The following is a 22,238-nucleotide window of genomic DNA, read 5'->3' as shown; positions in this document are numbered from 1 at the left end:
GTGTTCTTGTATATCCGTGTGGTGACCTGATTGGATTTTATTTCAATCCATACATCTAGAAAAGAGATCCCGCTTTTCTTGATTGAGTGTGTGAATTGTAACCTCGGATCGCTGGAATTCAAAGCTCTGATGTTTTCTAGTAGGGCCTCTTCGTGTTCTTCCAGATAAGAACGATGTCGTCAATAAATGGCCGAATAAAGATGAGTCTGTCCATCCAGGCTGCATTATTTAAAATGTGGTCATGTTAAAATGTATCCATAAACTGGGGCTCCTGGAAAGCCCATTGATGTCCTATTGAGCTGTAAAACGAATTCCTTATCCCATTCAAAATAACTGGTGCAGGCAGAATTCCAGAAGTTCAATCACAAAACAATTCTGGGTGTCTTTGTTTGAATGTCTGAGTAGAGCCCATTCAACAGCTTTAATAACGTGCGCATGTGGAATCGATGAATACAATGCAACCACGTCGATGGTGCAGAGATACCATTTGTCACTCACTCGCTCTGGTAATGATGCAATTCTACGAATAAAGTCAGTTGTGTCCTCAATGTATGTAACCCAATTTTTGACTATTGGTTGGAGAATGGAGATGAGCATCTATGTAGCGTCCCGATGATTCAAAAAGTGATCCGCATCCTGATACTATAGGTCTGCAAGGAGGACCTATCATACACTTATGTATTTTTGGTACGATGTATAATTCTGGTCATCTGGGAAACCAAGTAGTCAGAAATTGTTTGTAGTTTCTTCAATCCAATTGAGATTTACTGCATTGGTTAAGATTTTGTCCAGGAGGTTGGCTATTTCAGTTGTGGGATCCATCTCTAGTTTTGCATAGATATTACTGTCATTGACATGTGCATTTGCTTTGGTCTCATAGAAGCGTCGGTCCATCATTAAAAGTCCCCAACTTTTGTCAGCTTTTTTTGAAAACGATCAAATTATTGTTTGCCAGATAACACAATTTGCTGAGTTCTGCCTGACTAAAGTTTTTCTGGGTTTTACTCGCCTTCGCGTAGCTGATTTTATCTATCACTAGTATTTCGAAGGTATCAATTGTCTTGTGGGAGATCAGAGCCATGAATGTGCTCTTAGGTTTAAATGGTGTATCTGCAGATTCTTTGGTAGATGGTGCTTAGTGAAGAAATTCCATAATCTGAGGACACGCATACATTTAAAGAATGCCACCTCATTCTCAAGAGCTGTACTATAAAAAGTCGGTACAAACGACGTGTCTTTGTTTAGAGCCTTTTCCTGTGTCTCTGTGAGACTTACTGATGAAATATTGATTAGGAGGCCGTGTTTTGACTCCTCAGGCCTTTCTTCAACTTTTCTTTTTACTCTCTGAGTTTTTTTAGAGCGGACATTTGTTTTTGTGATTGTGGATCCGGTGGTTGTCCTGAATGCCCTGCCTGGACTAAAAAAGAAACAGATGACGAACTTCCTTGTGCACTTTCTGTGCTTTCTCAACTGGTTGCTCCGCTTTGTATTGAGAGAGGTTTTAGAGGTGCTCTTGCAGGATCTATATCCTTGTCTGTTGCAACACTTTTTTCTGATGATGCCATATGGGCCTTCTTAGTTAAGCACTTTTGGGCATACACCTCAGCCCACGTATATGCTTCATTCAATTTATAGTCTATAGTGTTGTGCTTAAACTTTGTTAATTTTGTCTCTTGCAGTTCTTTACCATATTTATCCAATTTCACATTGAGGTCTTCTAGGAACTGTTTCCATGGTCCTTCATCCATTCTTTGTGACAAATTGCTTTTGACATTATGGATATCTTCTTCAAGATGCTTGATGGTTTTCAATAATTCCTCAATTAAAAGAAGAAAAAGGTCTAGAGAGCATTTATTTAAAATTGCAAACCACTTTTCCATAAATAGGTGGTTGTGTTGCAGTCTGAACAACCTTGGTTTGATTGCTAATCCTAGACCACGGGGTATCCGCTTGACCTTGTGGTTCTGAATCACGGTTGGTGCATGTAGCCGCTGATTGAGTTCTCTCCTTGTTAGAAGTTCAAACTGTCTTAACTGTTGTGTTATGGTGCCACTTTGTGCATCAAAAGCTTTTGTTTTTGGATAGGGCTAATGACAGTTTCATGGTTACAGGGTTCACCACATTTTCTATAATGTAAGGGCTGATATACCTAGGTTTTAAGTTGTTGGCCCCTGTAAGATGTAGGTTCGTTGTGGTTAGCCATGCCTTGTCCCCCACCTGGTATGCAGGTTCTTGAGCTCTTTTTCTGTCTACATAGTGTTTTCCTGATTCTTGTGCTATAGTTAGGTGCTCTTTGGTGTCTAAAAGCACAGCATGGAGATGAGCATGGTGTTCGTGTCTAGAGGGGTGACTAGAAATGATTGGCGATTCATTCTACATTGTAGAAATTTCTCTGGTACAAATAACGTATGATAATGATATAACAAGTCATCTCTCTCAGATCTGTGATCAGGGTCTTCTTCTTTCCAGGCAGGTCCATCGATACCAGCTAGAGACATCATCAGATCATCTAAGAAGTCATTTGAAGTGATCACTGCAATATCTCTGCACTCAAACAATGTCATCAGGAGTATACTGGGGGGTCGCTGACAGGTTCATTGGTGGTACCCTCTGTTGTTTCTGTTTGGAAATGAGCATCTGCCTTTCCGTTTTGAGGGCCGGGTCTATACTTAATGACAAAGTCATAATCCGAGAAGAAGAAAGACCATCTCAATAGTTGTGGCGTGAGTGGACTGGCTATTTTCAGAAATAACAAATTTCGATGATCAGTATAAATCTCAATGGTGTGATTAGCTCCCAAGAGATAATGTCTCCATTCTTCACATGCTCTCTTGAAGGCCAACAGTTCTTTGTCCGTAATCTTGTAGTTTATTTCACATGGAGTGAGTTTCTTTGAGATGTAGGCCACAAGATGTAGTTGGCCGGTTTTAGGATGCCTCTGAGACAACACTCCCCCTAATGAGTACTTAGATGTGTTAGTTTCAACCAAAAAAGGTAACCGTGCATCAGGGTGTTGTAATAGAGGAGCATGAGCGAAATGATTACAATTCCCACTCCAGTGAGTGCAACAGTAGGGAAAGTATTAGATAGCGGAGGGGGAAAAATTACTATTCCCAATCCAGTGATTGCAACAGCAAGGAAAGTGCTGGATAGTGAAGGGGTAAAATTTACCATTCCCACTCCAGTGAGTGCATCAGTGAGGAAAGTATTGGATAGAGGAGGGGTAAAAGTCCTATTCCCCCTACAGTTTGTGCAACAGTAGGGAAAGTGCTGGATAGCAGAAGGGTAAAAATTACAATTCCCACTCCAGTGAGTGCAACAGAAGGGAAAGTATTGGATAGTGTAGGGGTAAAAATTACTATTCCCACTCCTATGAGTGCAACAGTAGGGAAAATTTTGGATAGCGGGGATTGGGTACAAATTACTATTCCCACTCCAGTGAGTGCAACAGTAGGGACAGTATTGGATAGCGGAGGGGTAAACATTACTATTCCCACTCCAGTGAGTGCAACAGTACAGAAAGTATTGTATAGCAGATAAACACTAAGGGCCAGATGTAGGTAATCCCAGATTACCGATTCTTAAATACCGAATCATACCAATTCGGTATTTAAGAACTGGCAATCGGGATTTAGGTAAATGTACCGATTTCATTACCGAATCGGTATGATTCGGTAATTACCGAATCGGTATTTACCGATTCTGTAATTGCCATTCATTCCTATGTGCCTGGAAGCCTATAGGTATGAATGTCAATTACCGAATCGGTAAATACCGATTCGGTAATTGGGGGAAACATTGAAGGGTGGCAGGGTGTCACTTTGACACCCTGTTGCACCCCTCAATTGTGCATGGGTGCACATGTTGCAGACATACATGCCCTTAGGGCATGTATGTCTGCAACATGGCACTGTTTAAAAAGCAAAAAAAATGCTTTCTAAAGGGTTTTCATTATTTACCACCAACTTCTAGTTGGTGGTAAATAACGAATTCTTAAACCCCTGTAGAATTGATTGCAGTGCTACCTACATGTCAAAATACAGAATCGGTAATTTTACCGATTCGGTATTTTACAGAATCAGTAAAATTACCGATTCGGTAAAATTACTGATTCTGTATTTTAACATGCCCCTACATCTCCATCTTCAAATATCGGTCGGTAACGGCCGAAATCGGCCGTTACCGACCGGTATTTGCCTTCCTACATCTGGCCCTAATTACTAACATTTAAACAATTAAAAAAATGTAGTAATCCTAAAAATAAAGAGACAATATTTTAAAAATATAGGATTAAATATATTACACATATAAAAAGAACACATAATATAATGTTACTTACATATAACAAAAATGTACAAATATTATATAAAATAAATTAATAAATACATTTATAGACATTTAATTAAAAAGGAACAAATATTAGCAAACAAATTATCGAAAACATTCATGTATTTATTTTATCTCCTACCCTATAACATCACACAAATAAAAAAATCAACATTTTCATTTAAATGTATATCCACAATTAACACAATTAATAATGAATTTTAAATACATTAAAAAAATTCATTAACCCCTTCCATGCTCATGACGAGCTCAGCTCATCATGAGGCACAGTGGAGCTGTGCTTCTGACGAGCTGAGCTCGTCATGAACAATGGTATTCAAAGAATGTTAGCACAGGAGGGGAAAAGTCACAGCAGCCAAGGTGTTAAGTATACATTCTTTAACACTGTAATATCCTCAACACACACCTAAAATTAATTAAACAATTACCATATTTAATTACAAATTAATAAATGTACATTAAGTAACAACTAATTAATAATTCATCATAAAATAAAATTACTTCCCACCCTTCACACCATTTATACCTATAAATACCACAACACACACCTGACTTAATTACATAATTACCCTAATGAATTACTAATTAATTAATTTAAATGAATAACTAGTTAATAATTCATCAATAAAAAATACATTACTTCCCACCCTTCCTACCATTTATACCTATAAACACCACAACACACACCTAAAATGAATTACCATAATTAAATACTAATTAATTAATGTATATTAATTAACAACTAATTAATATGTAATCAATAAAAAATAAATTACTTCCCATCCTTCCACCATTTACTCCTATAAACACCACAACACACACCTGAAACTTAACTACATAATTACCATAATGAATTACTAATTAATTTAAATTAATTAACAACTAATTATTAATTCATTATTAATACATGGATTTACACATTTAACAACTATAACATCTCAATTAAACAAATATTAATAAATAAAAATAATTCAATACATTGTATATAATTAAATTACTTCCCACCTTATTCCCATATACACCCACAACCCGATATGGAACTGTTCGCGGAGTTTGCAAAGTTTCGGCAACTTCGCACTTCGCGGAGCGCGCGAAGCTGTCGCCTACTTCGCAGACGACAGCGTAGCGTAGTAGTTTTTCTTCCTCGCGCGCTCAATAGCATTCTCGCGTGCGCAGTAATGACTTACCGTGGTTCTGCGTTCGCTTTCTCGCTTTTCTCTCCCGGTCGCGTTCGCTACGATGTTTGGAATCTGGCCGCACAATCCAACCCGACTGTGAGAACGCGATAACGTCATTCGGACGCGCGAACAAGTAGTTGTGCTCCCGAACAAGACGTGCACCGCGCGAATGCGTTATTCGCGACCCGGAAGAGGAAGTAGGGGACGCGGGCGGGAGGGACAATTGAAAAAACAAGATGGTCGCGCCCATAGCCCACCACATGGGTAAGGTCACACGCTACTATCCCCCGAATACGCAGACAGCTCCCCGAACACGCACTACGCATTCCCGAGCAAGAAAAACGGCTCGCAAATGGGACCAGCAAGCTACTACGCAATCTCGCGAAGCTCGCGTAGTGCGAGAACGGCTTCGCGTAGCTTCGCGGAATGCGGCTACGCGAACTACGCCCACCCTTACTGAAAACACAAATTTCAAATAGAAACAAATTATTAAATACTATAAACAATCAATACATTTTATATAATTAAATTACTTCCCACCCTATTCTCCTATAAACCACAACCCGCTACGGAACTAAAAATGCAAAATTCAATAAAAAAAGAAATTATTAACCAATATAAATTATCAATACATTTGACATGTTTAAATTACTTCCAACCCTAATCCCCTATGAACCCACAGTCTACTACAGCACTAAAAACACAATTTTTTTTTTTTTTTTTTTTTTAAATTTTTGAAAACCTTTATTCGAAATCAGAACACACAGCTATTTAGCCTAACATCCCGGAGGCAAGGCAGCAAAAGCAAAGGAGGGCATTAGTGTTCAACAGTAGGAACATAATCAGCAAAGGTTAATTTTTATTATAGAGAAACAACAACTGGCGCCCGTGGGCGCGAAAGTGGCAGTACGTAAAACATGACGCTGTGTGTCGGGGATGGGTAGGGAATAGGGCAGGAATACGATCAAGAAAGGAAAAATTCAGGACGGGACGGAGGGAGGTGGGGGAGGGCATCAGGAGAAAAAAGCACTTCGAAGTTCAGTTGGCGTCACAGGTCAGGGAAACGCAGCATCCTGTTGGTCAATTGGTTCAGGTGGTTGGCAAATATCCCCCCTATATTCATTCCATGCTCCCCAGATTTTCGTCCAGTTCCGCGGCCTCCCCCTGGCTACATAGACCGTCTTTTCCCGAACCATACACCAGTCCATGTTGGCCTTCCACTGCACCAGTAGAGGGGCCGCAGTCGCACCCCACCGCTGGGCTATGTCCCTCTTCGCCACCATGTTCCCAAGGGTGACCCACCTAGTCTGTGCAACATTATGGTCGGACGGTTCCCAAACATTTAGGAGGCATCGACGGGCCTCCGCATGGGAAGCCACACCAGTAACTTCCGCCATCACGCGGTGGATCCTCCTCCAATAGGAGGCGATCACCGGGCAATCCCAGAGGATATGTAGGAAGGTGGCAGGAGCCCCACACCCCCTGCGGCAAAGACCATCAGAGGAGAAACCCATGCGCATCAATCGGGGCCCAGTCACGTACACCCGGTGGAGGATCTTAAACTGCACAAGGCGGAGACGGGAAGAGATGGCAACCTCCTTAGGAGAGGAAACCGCACTCTGCCAATCCTCGTCGTCCAGCTCAAGGCCATCCGCTACCCACTGCTCTCTCAGGCCAAGGAGGAGGTCTGTGCGTGCATTTATCAGTTTCTTGTACGAGAGGGAAATCGCACTGTCTGGCACATGCCCATCCAGGATCCTATCCTCCAGCGGGGAACTTTCAGGAATGGCGCCATCCGGCGGGGAGGCCGAAATCAGCGCATGTCTCAACTGTGCATAGCGGAAGAACTCCGTCGCGCCCAGCTGGTACTCAGCCTGTAACTGGGGGAAGGTCTTAATCAAGCCCCTAGAAATCATATCCTCAACCCTGCTGATGCCAATGAGGTCCCACTTGTCAAAGCCTTTGGTGTGCCACAGTCTACCCAGGATGTCGGAGTCAAAGAGGGGAGTGAACCTCGTGAGTCTGCCCTGCCATCCCTGCGCCTTGGTAACTGCTTTCCAGATACGAACCGCCGTGCGAGTGGGGCCCGTCAGTTTGCGGTCAAGGGACTTGGAATATAGGGCACGGTAGTAATTACCGCCTCCCATCAGCCATCTGTCCATGGCGTATCCAGGGTTATCCACTGGGCCGTAAAATCCATGGTTCAGGGCAGCGAGCTGTGACGACCAATAGTACCGGCGCACGTCGGGGAGAGCTATGCCCCCATCATACCAGGGGAGCGTGAGTTTGTGGAGGGCCACACGAGGGCGACCCTCCCAGAGGAGATTACGGATAAGGCCGTCAATGTCGCGAAAATAGCGGGCAGGGACAGGGTCTTGCGAATTCTGTAGTGCATAGAGGAACCTGGGAAGAGCCATCATCTTAAAAAGGGCCGCGCGGCCTAGGAGGGAGAGCGGCAGGTGGCGCCAGCTATCGACGTCACGCCGCAGCCGCTGAAGTGGGGGGAGCAGATTGTTATCATACCGGAGCTTGGCATTACCGGATATGTATATACCCAGATATTTGAAGCCGCGCGAAGCGATCTGGATACCGCAGCCCCCCGGGAGGCGCGGGGTATCCCCTTTAAGGACATAGAGGGACGACTTGGCCCAGTTAATAACCAGGCCGGAGTATCGCCCAAATAGTCTGATGACATCACAGGCCACAATAAGGGAACTACCCGGCGAAGACATGTACAGCAGTATGTCATCAGCGTAGAGGGAGACCCTGTCCTCAAATCCGGGGGCCCACTCGATACCTCTCAAATCGGGATGGGACCGCAACTGCGCCGCAAGGGGTTCGAGAGCCAGGGCAAACAGCAGGGGGGACAAGGGGCAACCCTGTCTGGTGCCACGGCGCAAGGGGAAGGGTGCCGACAGGCGACCATTGACCGTCACATTGGCCATCGGGTCCGCATAGAGGAGTTTCACCCAGCCAATGAAGATCGGACCGAACCCGAGTTTAGCCAGAACCGCCCATAAGTAAGGCCATTCTAGCGAATCAAAGGCCATGGTAGCATCCAGGGACGCCAACACCGCTGGGTCCTTAAGAGTGTGGGCCCGGGCCATAACCCCATGGAGGCGGCGCAGGTTCAGGGCAGTGTTGCGGTGTGGGATGAATCCCGATTGATCGGGGTGGACAAGGTCACTAATCACTCCAACCAACCGATTAGCCAGGAGTTTGGCAAGGATCTTAGGTTCCACGTTAAGGAGGGAGATGGGACGGTAAGAGCGACAGACGTCCCGTGGTTTGCCCTCCTTGTGGATGACCACGATGGTAGCCAGTCGCTGGTCCAGGGGAAGGGAGCCTCTCTCAAAGGATTCAAGGAACATCTTGCGGAGATGCGGGGAAACCGCATCCGATCGGATTTTGTACAGTTCCACTGGTATACCATTGGGCCCAGAGGCCTTGCCTGAATTAAGGGAGCGAATCGCAAGGTCGATCTCGTCCGCTGTAATGTCCCTATCCAGGTCCTCCCTCTCTTCCTCGGAGAGACTGGGCAGGTCTATGTCAGCGAGGAAGGTCGTAGTATCCGCCTCCGAGAAATCCGAGGCAGACTCATAGATACCACGGAAGTAGTCCGCGAAAGAGTCAACAATGGCGCTGGGGTCCGTGAGGAGCGTACCGTCGTTTCCGAGGAGCTCCGGTACCACTCGGCTGGCCATCTCCCTCCTGTCGAGCCAAGCCAACAGTTTCCCGGCCTTATCGCCCACATCATAGATGCGGCCTTGCTGTTCTCTGGCGAGAACAAGAGCGGCATTAGTGGCCAAGTCATGGTACTCCGCTTGTTTCAGCGAAAGATTATGGAGGGCCAGGGGGTCCGGATCGGAGCGCAGCTGGGCCTCGAGGTGTAGCACCTCCTGCTCAATGGCCAGCATAGCCGAGTCCCTATCCCGGCGGGTGGCCGCGATGAGTGCCTGGGCCTCACCACGGAGCACCGTCTTAAAAGCTTCCCACAGTGTAACGGCCGACTCCACCGAGCCCACATTTTCGGTAAAATATAGGTCAATAGATTTGGCCAAAAGGGTGCGGGTCTTAAAATCTCGAAAGTACCAGGGATTGATCGCTGCCGGGCGGTCCGACAGAGTCACGCCAAAGTCGAAAGAGACCCATAACGGGGAATGATCGGAGATGCCTCGGGCAAGGAAGCGGGCCTCCGACACAGCTAGGGCATCCGAGGCCAGCGTAAGGACATAGTCAAGTCGCGAGAGACTTCCGTGCGCACCCGACAGAAAGGAAAATTGACGAAACGTGGGGTGCAAAAGCCGCCACGTGTCCACCAGCCCAGTAGAGTCGAGGAAGGACGGCAACCACATCTGTGGTCCACTCAGGTCGCGAGGCGGTTGGCGGTCGAGGAGGCCAGAGCAAACCGCATTAAAGTCACCCCCCACAATCAAACGACCAGCCGGCATAGACAAAATGGCAACACCAAGGTCCTGGAAGGTACTAGATTGAAGCCCTGGGGGGACGTACACAGACAACAGCGTGAGGGAACGCCCTTCCCATCTCCCGGATACGGCTGCGTACCTCCCCCTATCGTCTATCAAGGTGGTCCCTATCTCTAAGGGAAGGGATGCGCGCACAAGAATCCCCGCCCCCCTGGAGCCGGAAGAGAACCCCGAATGAGCCACCATTTTATAACCTTTGCGATTCAGGGCTTTACAGGCATTGCCCACCAAGTGCGTTTCTTGAAGAAGTACAACATCCGGCATATGCCGCTTAACCAGTTGAATAACCACCCCTCTCTTGATACGATCACCCAACCCGTTAACATTCCAACTGAGAATTTTCAACACCCTACCCCTCATCCCTCCACCACCCACCCCACCCATCACCCAAAGACACTTGCATCAGGAAAAGTCCAGGATCACCATTGTCCGTGTGCCACAAAAAAGAGAAAGAGAGAAACACAACACAAACCAAAACTGTACCCAACCAACCCCCCACCCTGCACCCCTGCGTTAGACTAGAAAGCCCCCCCAACTTGCAGTGTGCCTGTCGCCCCATTAACTACTCTACCGAAGACCCAGAGGAGGAAGGAATCCCCGTGGAATCGTCCCGCCACCCACCGTTAGAAGAAAGGAGAGAATAATCACACCAAAACAGTAGTCCGACGGTCCTTCGAGGCAGGGGTAGCCCCGGCTCCCAGTTCATTCCTGCCGCTCCGCTCCGCCTGAGGCTCCTCCAACATCTTCCGCACGCTCCTCCCGTTCTGGTGTGACAGTGTCCAGCCACTCGCTCACGTTGTCCGGGTAATCAAAGAAGTAGGCACGGCCCTTGAATTCCACGCGGAGCTTCGCAGGGAATTGCATAGAGTATTTGAGACCCATGTCCCTGAGGCGTCTCTTGACTCCCGCGTAGCTCAGTCTTTGGCGTTGCACCAGCCTGGTGAAATCCGGGTAAAAATGAACCTCCGCGTTCTGATATTGTAGTGGCCCGTGCGATCTGGACGCCTGGAGGATCGCATCTCGATCTCTGAAGTTAAGAAGGCGCGCCACAATGGGTCGCGGCGTCGCCCCTGTTTTAGGTGGACCACCGGGCACACGGTGGGCACGTTCCACCGAAAAGAAGTTGCTCAGCCCTGAGGGCGCCAGATGTGTCTTAACCAGTTCTTCCACAAAAAGATCCGCTGCGCCATCCTCAGACCCTTCCGGGACCCCCACTATGCGGACGTTCTGCCGCCTGGCTCGCCCCTCAAAATCCTCCAGCCTTTTAGAGAACTGATCGGCGGTCGCTCTCAGGTTCCGGACCTCCGTTTGTAGTTCAGAGACATCCGAGGTCAGACTAGTGGTCTTAATGTCCAGCGCTCTCACACGGTCATTCGTCTTGCCCAAGTCGGTCCTGATTAGGGCAATATCAATGGCCATAGAATCCACCTTGTGGGACAGAACCTCGTGCTGGTGTTGTGCGTCGGCACGGAGGCTGGTGATGGCGCCCATAATGTCCACCAGGGTAGGATCCGAGCCGTCCGGCGGGGCAGTCACTGGGGTTCCCTTGGAGACAGCACCCGACGCAGGTGGCGATTTGAGATTGACATACCGCTCCATACGGTTGTTCTGCGTCTGCGGTTTGCCCCGACTACCTTTATTTGATGCCCTCTCCGGATCGCCCCTGCCCGCCATGTTGGGTCCTCAAGAACAAAGGACCGGTGGTCGCAGGTCAGGGTCCACAGCCAGGAGTCAATCAGATCAGAAAGACAATCAGGTCGACCAGGGCAGGGCTAGAGCACCGCGTCTTCACCAGGGAGGTGGCAAGCAAGGCCCCTGCAGCACGATCGAGCGAAGTGGCGAAGTGACGAAGTCCGGATGGACAATGGCACTGTTACGGAGCGGAGTTCAGCTCGACGTAACTTCGCTCAGGAGCCACCGATTCGGGATCCGATTGCAGCCCCCGCCTCAGCAGGCCGCCAGCCTTACAGTGCCACCAACTTGGACCAGGATTCTAGGCAGGATAATTGCGGTGGATCGGACGGTCCACGGAGCTCCGAGCTTACGCGGCCATCTTGGTCGCCCGCGAAGCTCCTCTCACAAAATTAAATGAAATAAAAATTAAATACTACTAAAATTGCAACACAAACAATAAAAATACAAACAATTCTTATACAAAAAATCAAACATCAAACATATAAAATATATACTAAAATACATAACATTAATAAAAAATCCACATTTTTAAAAAGTATATTTTTACAAATCATATTAAACACTTTGATATTTTTTAAATCGATATTACTTACCTATATGATGATAAGCACTATATGCTTTGGATATTATTATATCCTGTTTTAAAAAGACGTGCATAGAATTTGTGCTACATGTAAAGAGGCTCATATAAGAGATTACTAGATTAAGAACGCATGGATAGGCTGTAAAAATGGTTTAAATAGTTAGTTGATAAGGCAGAGAAGGCTGACCACTCCCTGTCACTCCTTATATACTAGGTATCATCATACTTTGTCCAGTATCCAGTTACATCAGTTACCATCATTGATTGGTTTCTTGCTATATGAATAATTTGGAAACAACCCCAGCTTATGAGAGAGTCTGGAAATACAGTAATGAGGTAAGCTTGTTAGACGGCATTATACATACGTTTCCTTAGTTTTTAGATCTAATTAGGACAGTGTCTAACTTCTAAGCAAGATAAAAAAGCAAATATATTTTTATATATTTTTCATTATTTCAGCCACATGATGTGAGATCGTCATTTTAAAAAGCCTTTAATTTCAAGCAATCAAGATCTTTAACAGAATGAATCCTCACGTCCCATGGGTCAAAGCATTAGGGTAAGCATCTACAAAGGATAGTTGGTAGAGATAATATCTGGGAACCAGTGTGCAAAAATATGAGATACTAATCTAATTTCTTTTTGGCAACCGTTATAGATGCTAACTCACACTTGCATTGACGTAAAGTCCTTCAATTGCAGTATTCTGGGATGATAGAGGCTGTTAGAACAACAAGGATAAAGATATTACAACCAGATATAACTGAGATCTCTCAGGTAAGAAGATATTAGCACCTTAGTGATCCATAATAGTAAGACAATAAACCAGAAATGTATCCTAGCATTAAACTAGAGGCGGAATGAATGATAAGTCTGCTGGAAATCATATTCTTATTATAATATCTGATCTTCTTGATAAACTGGATCAGCTATTTATTTAAGACAGAGATAATAACATTAGCATCTGTTGTGTCCTCTCAGAAGAGCATGGAGCTCCAGTTAGATATACTTAATAGCTATTAGACAAAAAAAGGTCCTGATACAACTTGGATGGAGTATGCATGTTACATTAGTCTGTATGGGGTTTGTATGTATGAAGGGTAAGTTTTGCGTCTTACAACTGGGCTGTTAACCTTACAAGTATAGATTCTTCAATTACACGGGGGTGGGGTTTGCAATCTAATCTACAATGTTTATTCAGTTAGTGCATTTGCAGTCGAATCATGGTATGGTTTTTAAATGAATTCTTTTTCTATTATAGTATACCACTGGTCACAACACCTTGAGGAAGGCTCAAACCCGAAACGCGTTGGTGATAATAACGTTTAGTAATCAGTGTTCTTTTTCCATAATATGTATTCAGCCTACAAGTGTGACACCTGTCAACTATCAAATTGTACATCTATATATCAGTATATGACAAATGAAATTGCAAAATCAGTTGCAAATATTTTTGTTTTGCATTTAATTGGTCTTCACTTGATTTTGTCTTTGTGGTTACAATTGTATAGAAAAGGATCTGATATGAAATGTCTTTTTAAATATAAAAAATATTTTTTTTGAATTGTATATGTATATGTTTCTTGATAATATTTGATATCAATAATCAGAAACAAAAAAGAGCAAAAAAGGATATAGAAAGGATATATTTGTGTATAAAATAAGTGTGAAGTTGGTATTTGTTCACATATCCTTGATATGACTGCTGCGCAATCAAATAGCTAGCACATTGACCGGTGCAACATTTTTTCCAATAAATTAATGTCCTTGTTAGGGTAATATCCTTTTTACAGGGGGCCCCTTGTTTTTCTCAGAGAGATTTTACATTAGTCCTTGATTTGAGAGTCTATAACACAAAGTTGATTTCCCAGGCCTGAAAAAGAAACCAAAATGAGGCACAAGTATAAAAAAAATAATGCAGGAAAACAGCTTGTAGTCTTTGAAATGATGTTACTTTTATAATTTCGACCTGAATATTTGGGGAAAGCATATTAATTGAATGTCCAAATGGAGCTGTTTTGTGTAACATTAAGAAAATAGAGAAACGAATTCAGCAAAATATCTCTAGCCACTCCTGGGACATCTAACCACCATAGCCTGCATGGCGGTGGCGGTGGCGATCCACCCAACTTCCTAATGGGCCCCTTAGAGTTAGGAGATTTAACTTTTCTCTTTAATCATTACTCAAAATGATGGTTCTGGCTAGTACAGATAGGATTAAAAAGTGGTATAACATTGATTCATGTCTGTGCACACTCTACAACCAGTTATAAGATTCCTTCAGATACCCTAAAAAGAATGCTAGACAATTTCAGGAAAATAAATGAACCCATCTCAGCAATCTCCACCCTTAAGACCACAGCAGGGACAATATACAAATGGTGGAAATATCTGTTGCCCACCCAGGGACCCTACCTCTCTCAAGTCTCTATCAATGAAAAATATCCATGGGTAACACAGGCCCTTAACAAATCCCAGGTCATAAGACAACAGTAGGAAAAAATGTCAGACACAAGCAAAAATCGCTGTGGCCATCATACAACAACTATCACTTTCAGAACTTCAGCAAGCGGCCTGGTAAAATGGCTGCAAGAAGGACCCCATCGTCTCCAGGACCACAGCAGATAGAGTTGGCATAAAGCTGAATAATTGTAGTTAGCTCTACACAGATCACTGAGCCCCAACACAGATCACTGAGCCTAGCATCATGTGCACAAATGATTACGATTACTTTCATCAATATTCACCATTTGCACTAGTGCCTAGACTCTTAGCGCCTCTGGCACAACTTCATAGGGCTAAAAAAAGCTCACTCTCTGCTCTACTCCAGGACTCACAGCAATACTTGAGCAGAGGTTTATAGCAGATGATATCTCTTGCTGATGCCAAACCCAGTGTACCAACCCCTAAGAAACTCCATTTCTCCTGCATGTGTGCCCACCTAGCATGAACTTGCACAAAATATGCTTCATGAGCCGGACAAATGTGCATGAGAGTGAGCCTGAAATGAGCAGCCAATTCACAACCAGGAAGGATCGCTACACTATTGACATGACTGGGAGGTGGAATCTCAGGAATAGTACCACCCAGAGTCTCACCTTCTTGCAGCTCTGTCTCTAGCAATGAACTTTTACACAGATAGATAGGGTGGCCAGATGCGGGGTGGGGAATAGGCAGTGTACTGCAGGGAAGGAAATTTGAAAAATATACAGCAAAGAAAAGCAAAATTCAACATTCCAATTACTCTTAAAAAGAAACCAAGATGGCAGTCTTATAAGTAGTTACTGGAGGATGCCACTTGGCAGAGGAAGACAAAAGCTTTTATCAAGGAAATGTTTCAGTTCAACCTAAACACTGCTTCAATTTTTATGGTGTGGGAGGCATTTAAAGCCACCTTTTGGTGACAAAACTTATTTCCTACAGAGTATGGATTGCTAAACAGCAGGAATTATTTAATGTTAAGGAGGAGCTAAAATATTTTTTTGTGCTAGCAGAAGTTTCAAAGAGTAAAGCATATCAACAAAAACTCTACTAGGAGAACTAGCATAGCAGCAACTGTCTGGCTTGGACTACGAAAAGCCAGAAAAGTGCCCACATAATAAACCAGCTGAAGGATCCAATCTCCCATCAATTAGTAGAAGATTACCATAAGATCACAGATATTTTTCTCATGCATTTTTAGAACCATTTTCCATAAACACAGACAATAGCTGAATATGAGCTAATTTCATATTTAGAATTTTTAGATCTGCCTCAATTGTTGAGGGAACATATTAAGCAGAACAACAGTTGATGGACAGAATGCAGAACAATGTCATACATTAACCCCAGTACAGAGATCTGGGCCTAAATCCATTGTTTTTTTGCACTCCACACCACCCCAGTTCAGACATGGCCATATGCAAATCAGCCTTGACCATGTGCCTCATGGGAACAGTCCAGCCCGAACTGCCAAGCCATGTCTTTCCTGGACCGGAATCAAGCATCCTAGGACTGGTTTCTGGCTATTAGCCATCTTCAGCCAGGATAGCTTGACTCCAGTGGTGTGGAGAGCATGGGACTCACGTCTGAGCATACCCATCCCACTCGGGGTGACAAAATGCAAAACAACAGTTGATAGACAGAATGCAGAACAATGTCATACATTCACCCCAGTACAGAGATCTGGGCCTAAATCCATCGTTTTTTTGCACTTCATACCACCCCAGTTCAGACATGGCCATATGCAAATCAGCCTTGACCCTGTGCCTCATGGGAACAGTCCAGCTCGAACTGCCAAGCCATGTATTTCCTGGAAAGGATTCAATCATCCTAGGACTGGCTTCTGGCTATTAGCCGTCTTCAGCCAGGATAGCTTGACTCCAGTGGTGTGGAGAGCATAGGACTCACGTCTGAGCATACCCATCCCACTCGGGGTGACAAAATGCAAAACAACAGTTGATGGACAGAATGCAGAACAATGTCATACATTCACCCCAGTACAGAGATCTGGGCCTAAATCCATAGTTTTTTTGCACTCCATGCCACCCCAGTTCAGACATGGCCATATGCAAATCAGCCTTGACCTTGTGCCTCATGGGAACAATCCAGCCCGAACTGCCAAGCCATGTCTTTCCTGGAAAGGAATCAAGCATCCTAGGACCGGTTTCTGGCTAGCAGCCATCTTCAGCCAGGATAGCTTGACTCCAGTGGTGTGGAGAGCATGGGACTCACGTCTGAGCATACCCATCCCACTCGGGTTGACAAAATGCAAAACAACAGTTGATGGACAGAATGCAGAACAATGTCATACATTCACCCCAGTACAGAGATCTGGGCCTAAATCCATCGCTTTTTTGCACTCCACACTACCCCAGTTCAGACATGGCCATATGCAAATCAGCCTTGACCCTGTGCCTCATGGGAACAGTCCAGCCCAAACTGCCAAGCCATGTCTTTCCTGGACCGGAATCAAGCATCCTAGGACCGGTTTCTGGCTATTAGCCGTCTTCAGCCAGGATAGCTTGACTCCAGTGGTGTGGAGAGCATGGGACTCACGTCTGAGCATACCCATCCCACTCGGGGTGAACATATTAAGCAGCCTAACAATGTTATAGAAGTAGTAGAAAGTGTGGCAGTTCTGAAAAACATGGCTAATGCTAAGGCTAATGGGTGTGAAGGGATTCTGGTAGAGGAGTATAAGGGGTTTCAAGACAAACTACTCCTTTTTAGGTCTCGCCTGAGCGAGTGCATGCACTTCTCTGCAAGACATTTAGTTAGGGCTTTTAAAAGTGCTGCCACATAGCCTAACGTTTGCATTCATGCGTGCATGCAGGCGCGCAGCCGTAAGATATCAGTGCCCTGGTTTTTCTTTACGGATTTCCTTTGCCGTGCGCACCACTCGCAGGCTCACCCCCTGCTCCCCCTCCTGCCACAGAGCACATCGCGCAGCCGCACGTCCAACTCCTGCTTTTCCCCCTCCCCCACAACATAGCGCGTCTCACAGCCGCTCGCGCGGCCAATACTTGTATATTGCTTGCTACCCGACCCCAGATGAGATGTTGACATTTGTCAATTTCTTTAGGGCAATATTTGAGAAAAATAAATGTATACATGGACTGTCGCCCTTTGCTCCCTCCGCTTTAATTAGCCCTCCTCGCGCCCCCTTCCTGCTGCAACACACCGACCTCTAATTTATGGTATACTGAAATATATTTTTTAATTTCACGTCTGATCCCAACTCTTACTTTCACAAACTTCAACCCAGCCGCATGCGTGCGTGGAGTTTAACACCGCCCTCCAGCGCTCCAATTGTCATGCCCTTCAATACACAGCTGTCCCCCATCCTATAAGCACAAGGGTTTTGCTGCTGTCTTCTTTACATCCTTATTCAGAGGTGGGTGGGCGAGTCTATAAGGTCGAGCTGGATGCTAGACTCTGGAGCAGCTTGAAGTCCTCTTGGAACCTTGTGTTGGAAATGGCCCTTTTTGCAGGGTTTTCCCCAAACTTGTTGCTTCTTCCTCCATTGTTTTTTCTGACCTGTGGCTGTTGGCAATAGGACTCTGGGCACTTTACCACTGCTGATAAGTGCTAAAGTGCATATGCTCTCTGTGTAAATTGTTATTGTGATTAGTTATCCATGATTGGCATATTTGTATTACCAAGAAGTCCCTAGTAAAGTGCACTGAGTGTGCTAGGGCTGGTGATTCAAATGCTACTAGTGGGTCTGCAGCACTGATTGTGCCACCCACATGAGTTGCCCTAAAATGGTGTCACAGGCCTGCCACCGCAGTGCATGTTTGCAGCCAGTTAACTGCCATGTCCTCCTGGTCAGTGTCCCCATTGACCAGGCCTAACCCTTCCCTTTTTGTACACATTGGTCACCCCTATGGAAGGGCCAAGGTACCCCCTTGGGCAGGGTGCAGTCTATGTGAAAGGTAGAGCATGTACTAGTGGAAGTGACAGGCTCTGGAAGTGAATTACAGCTATTTTCGTTTTTCACTGTTGTAAGGCTATCTTGCCCTATAGGCTATCATTGGGAATGCTGGCTACAGTGGCTACCAGCATATCCTCCCATAGGAGCAAGATAGGACATACAAGTCTAGTATCCCTGAACTCAGAATGTAATAACACATCTTTTAGGAAAGGTTGTTTTTAAATCCTCTGTTTGAGAACAGCACTTTTAGAAAGTGGCTGTTCTCTTGTCTGACCTTTCTGTGTGCTTGGCCTGTTTGTGAATTGACTGTCTAGTTTGGGAGTGACAGGGGCTGGGGATCCCCAAGGAGGCTGGGTGAGTCAGCCCTAGGCTGAACAACTGCATCTGTATCTTGAGTGGTGGGAGGGGATAGCACCTGGGACCTGAATAGGACTGTGCCTGCCCACCGCAGTGCTGGCTCCACCCCGTGTGGTGTGTCTGATGTATCTGCTCTGCACTGTGAAAGGAGAGAAGGAATAATGTCAACAAAGTGCCACAGGGCTGTGCTTTCCCTCCACAATGCTGGCTCCACCTCCTACTGGGCGGCTGACGACCCTGCCCCGCTCTCTGAATAGAAAGGAGAAGCCAGGAAAACAAAGTGCTCAAGGAACACCCAGAACTGGTTCAGACCGTGCTCAGAGCCCTGCTGCACAAAGGGAACAAAGACTTTTAGGGGCATAAGCACAGGACCCCAGACTACAGAAAATTAGATCATCCTGGAAACAAGAAGGAACCTCTGCCAAGGCGAAAGCTGGAAGACTGAAGAAGAAGGTCTGCCCTTCTGTGTGATGCTGGACTGACCTTCAGGTGCTTTGCTGCCTAGGAGAGGGGAAGGACTTTGTTGTTGCTTTGTCCTCTTACTTGAAGGAATCTCCAAGGGCCTGTTGTGAGCTGGCTCCCTGTTTTGAAGTCACAGGAGCAAAAGGACTTCACCCCCAGCTTTCCTGAGCTCTGCTGAGAGAGTTCTGTCTTTCCTAGAGTGCTTGGGCCAGTTGTGGTGCCTCATGAAGTTGTAACTGTGCTGGGAAGCTGGAAATCAATATTTGACAGACTTTGCTACAGAAAAGTTATTGCATCCCTTGCTTGCGGACCGCATCACTTCGCTGCGAACATGGCCGCAGAGTCATCGCATCGAGGAGCTGCGAGAGGAAGATCGTCGCGGGATCACGCATCATCGTCCCGGAGATCGTCGCAGCCCCTACAGATCATCGCATCGTGCCTTTGCGAGAACAAACTTCCTACGGAACCTACGCACCGGAATCCATACAAGTCATCGCCTTCCTCCCCATAAAGACCGGATTCGTCGCAACACACCAGCTTCTGCAGCATGACTTTCGCCAACGCCTCCCCATGGTCTCAGGAGCAGCGCATTGCTTGTTTTCCACCGCACCATCTTCTGCTTTGGAACTTTGTCGCACTTAAAGGTACTGTTGGCTAAACGTGACGCAATCGTGAACTTTTCACGCAACTGTGGAATATTTGTTTGATCGCAACTTTAAGAACTCTTTCACAACCATATTTTGAAGTGTGTATGTTGGATTTATGTTGTTTTGGTATTGCTTAGTTTAGATTAAATACCTTTATTTGTCTAAACTGTTGTGGAGGTAGTTTGTGGTGTTTTCACTGTGTTACTGTGAGTGTTGGTACAATACTTTACACATTGCTTTTGGATCAGCGTGACTGCTTGTGCCAAGCTACCAAGGTGGTGAGCAGAGGTTATCTAAAGAGTGTTTCCTCCTTACCCTGACTAGAAGCAAGAGTCCCTATTTGGACAGTGGTACCTACCTCTGCCAACTACAGACCCCCCGTTCTAACAGTCTGTATCCTATAAATCCAACAAATCTTCTAGGTTTTTTTAAAAGTAAAACATAGTCGATGTCTGTTGTAAAGAGCTAGTGTGTCATTCTGTAGGCAGGGGTTGCATTACGTGAAAATGACAAAAACATAATATGAGTTGTGACAGTTACCCAATGCATCATTCAACAACACCACAGGATCACGCAGCACTACCACAGCATCAGTCAGCACCACTACAGCATCACTCAGGGACACAACTATATCACTTAGCTCCACCCCAGCATCAGTCAGCACCACCACAGCGTCACTCAGCACCACCACAGCATCGCTACGGGCCAGCACAGCATCGCTCTGCAGTGCCATAGCATCAGTCAGCACCACCACATCATCACTCAGCACCACCACAGCATCACTCCGGGCCACCACAGGATCACTCACCTTCACCACAACATCACTCAGGAACATCACAGCATCACTCAGTACCACAACAGCATCACTCAGTACTACCACAGCGTCATTCAGTACAACCACAGCATCACTCAGCAGCACTCAGCAGCATCACAGCATCAAACAGCATCATCACAGCATCAATCAGCAGCACAACAACATCACTCAGAGCCACCACACCATCATTCAGGGCCACCACACCATCACTCAGGGCCACCATAGCATCACTCAGGGCCAGCACAGGATCACTCAACGCCACCACAGCAACAGTCAGCACCACAACAGCATCACTCAGCACCACCACAGCATCACTCAGCACCACCACTGCATCCCTCAAGACCACCACAGCATCACTCAGCACCACCAAATCATCACTTAGCACCACCACAGCATCACTCAGGGCCACCACATGATCACTCACATTCACCACCGCATCACTTAGCATCACCACAGCATCACTCAGGAACACAACAGCATCACTCACTACCACCAAAGCATCATATGCGCTACCACAGCATAAATCTGCAGCGCCACAGCATCAATCAGTGTCACCAAAGGCATCAGTCAGCACCACCACAGCGTCACTCAGCACCACCACAGCATCGATCCGAGCCAGTACAGCATCGCTCTGCACTGCCACAGCATCAGTCAGCACCACCACATCATCACTCAGCACCACCACAGCATCACTCCGGGCCACCACAGCATCACTCACCTTCACCACAACATCACTCAGTACCACAACAGCATCACTCAGTACTACCACAGCGTCACTCAGTACAACCACAGCATCACTCAGCAGCACTCAGCAGCATCACAGCATCAAACAGCATCATCACAGCATCAATCAGCAGCACAACAACATCACTCAGAGCCACCACACATCATTCAGGGCCACCACACAATCACTCAGGGCCACCATAGCATCACTCAGGGCCAGCACAGGATCACTCAACGCCACCACAGCAACAGCCAGCACCACCACTGCATCACTCAGCATCACCACAGCATCACTCAGGAACACAACAGCATCACTCACTACCACCAAAGCATCACTATGCGCTACCACAGCATACATCTGCAGCGCCACAGCATTAATTAGTGTCACCAAAGGCATCAGTCAGCACCACCACAGCATCACTCAGGGTCACCACAGCATCTCTCAGGGCCAGCACTGCATCGCACAATGCCAACGCTGCATAACTCAGGGCCAGGACAGCATCACTCAACAACACTAAAGCATCACTCAG

Source organism: Lissotriton vulgaris, chromosome 8, assembly GCF_964263255.1.
Source record: "Lissotriton vulgaris chromosome 8, aLisVul1.2, whole genome shotgun sequence".
NCBI lineage: Eukaryota > Metazoa > Chordata > Amphibia > Caudata > Salamandridae > Lissotriton > Lissotriton vulgaris.
This window is presented reverse-complemented; position numbering follows the sequence as displayed.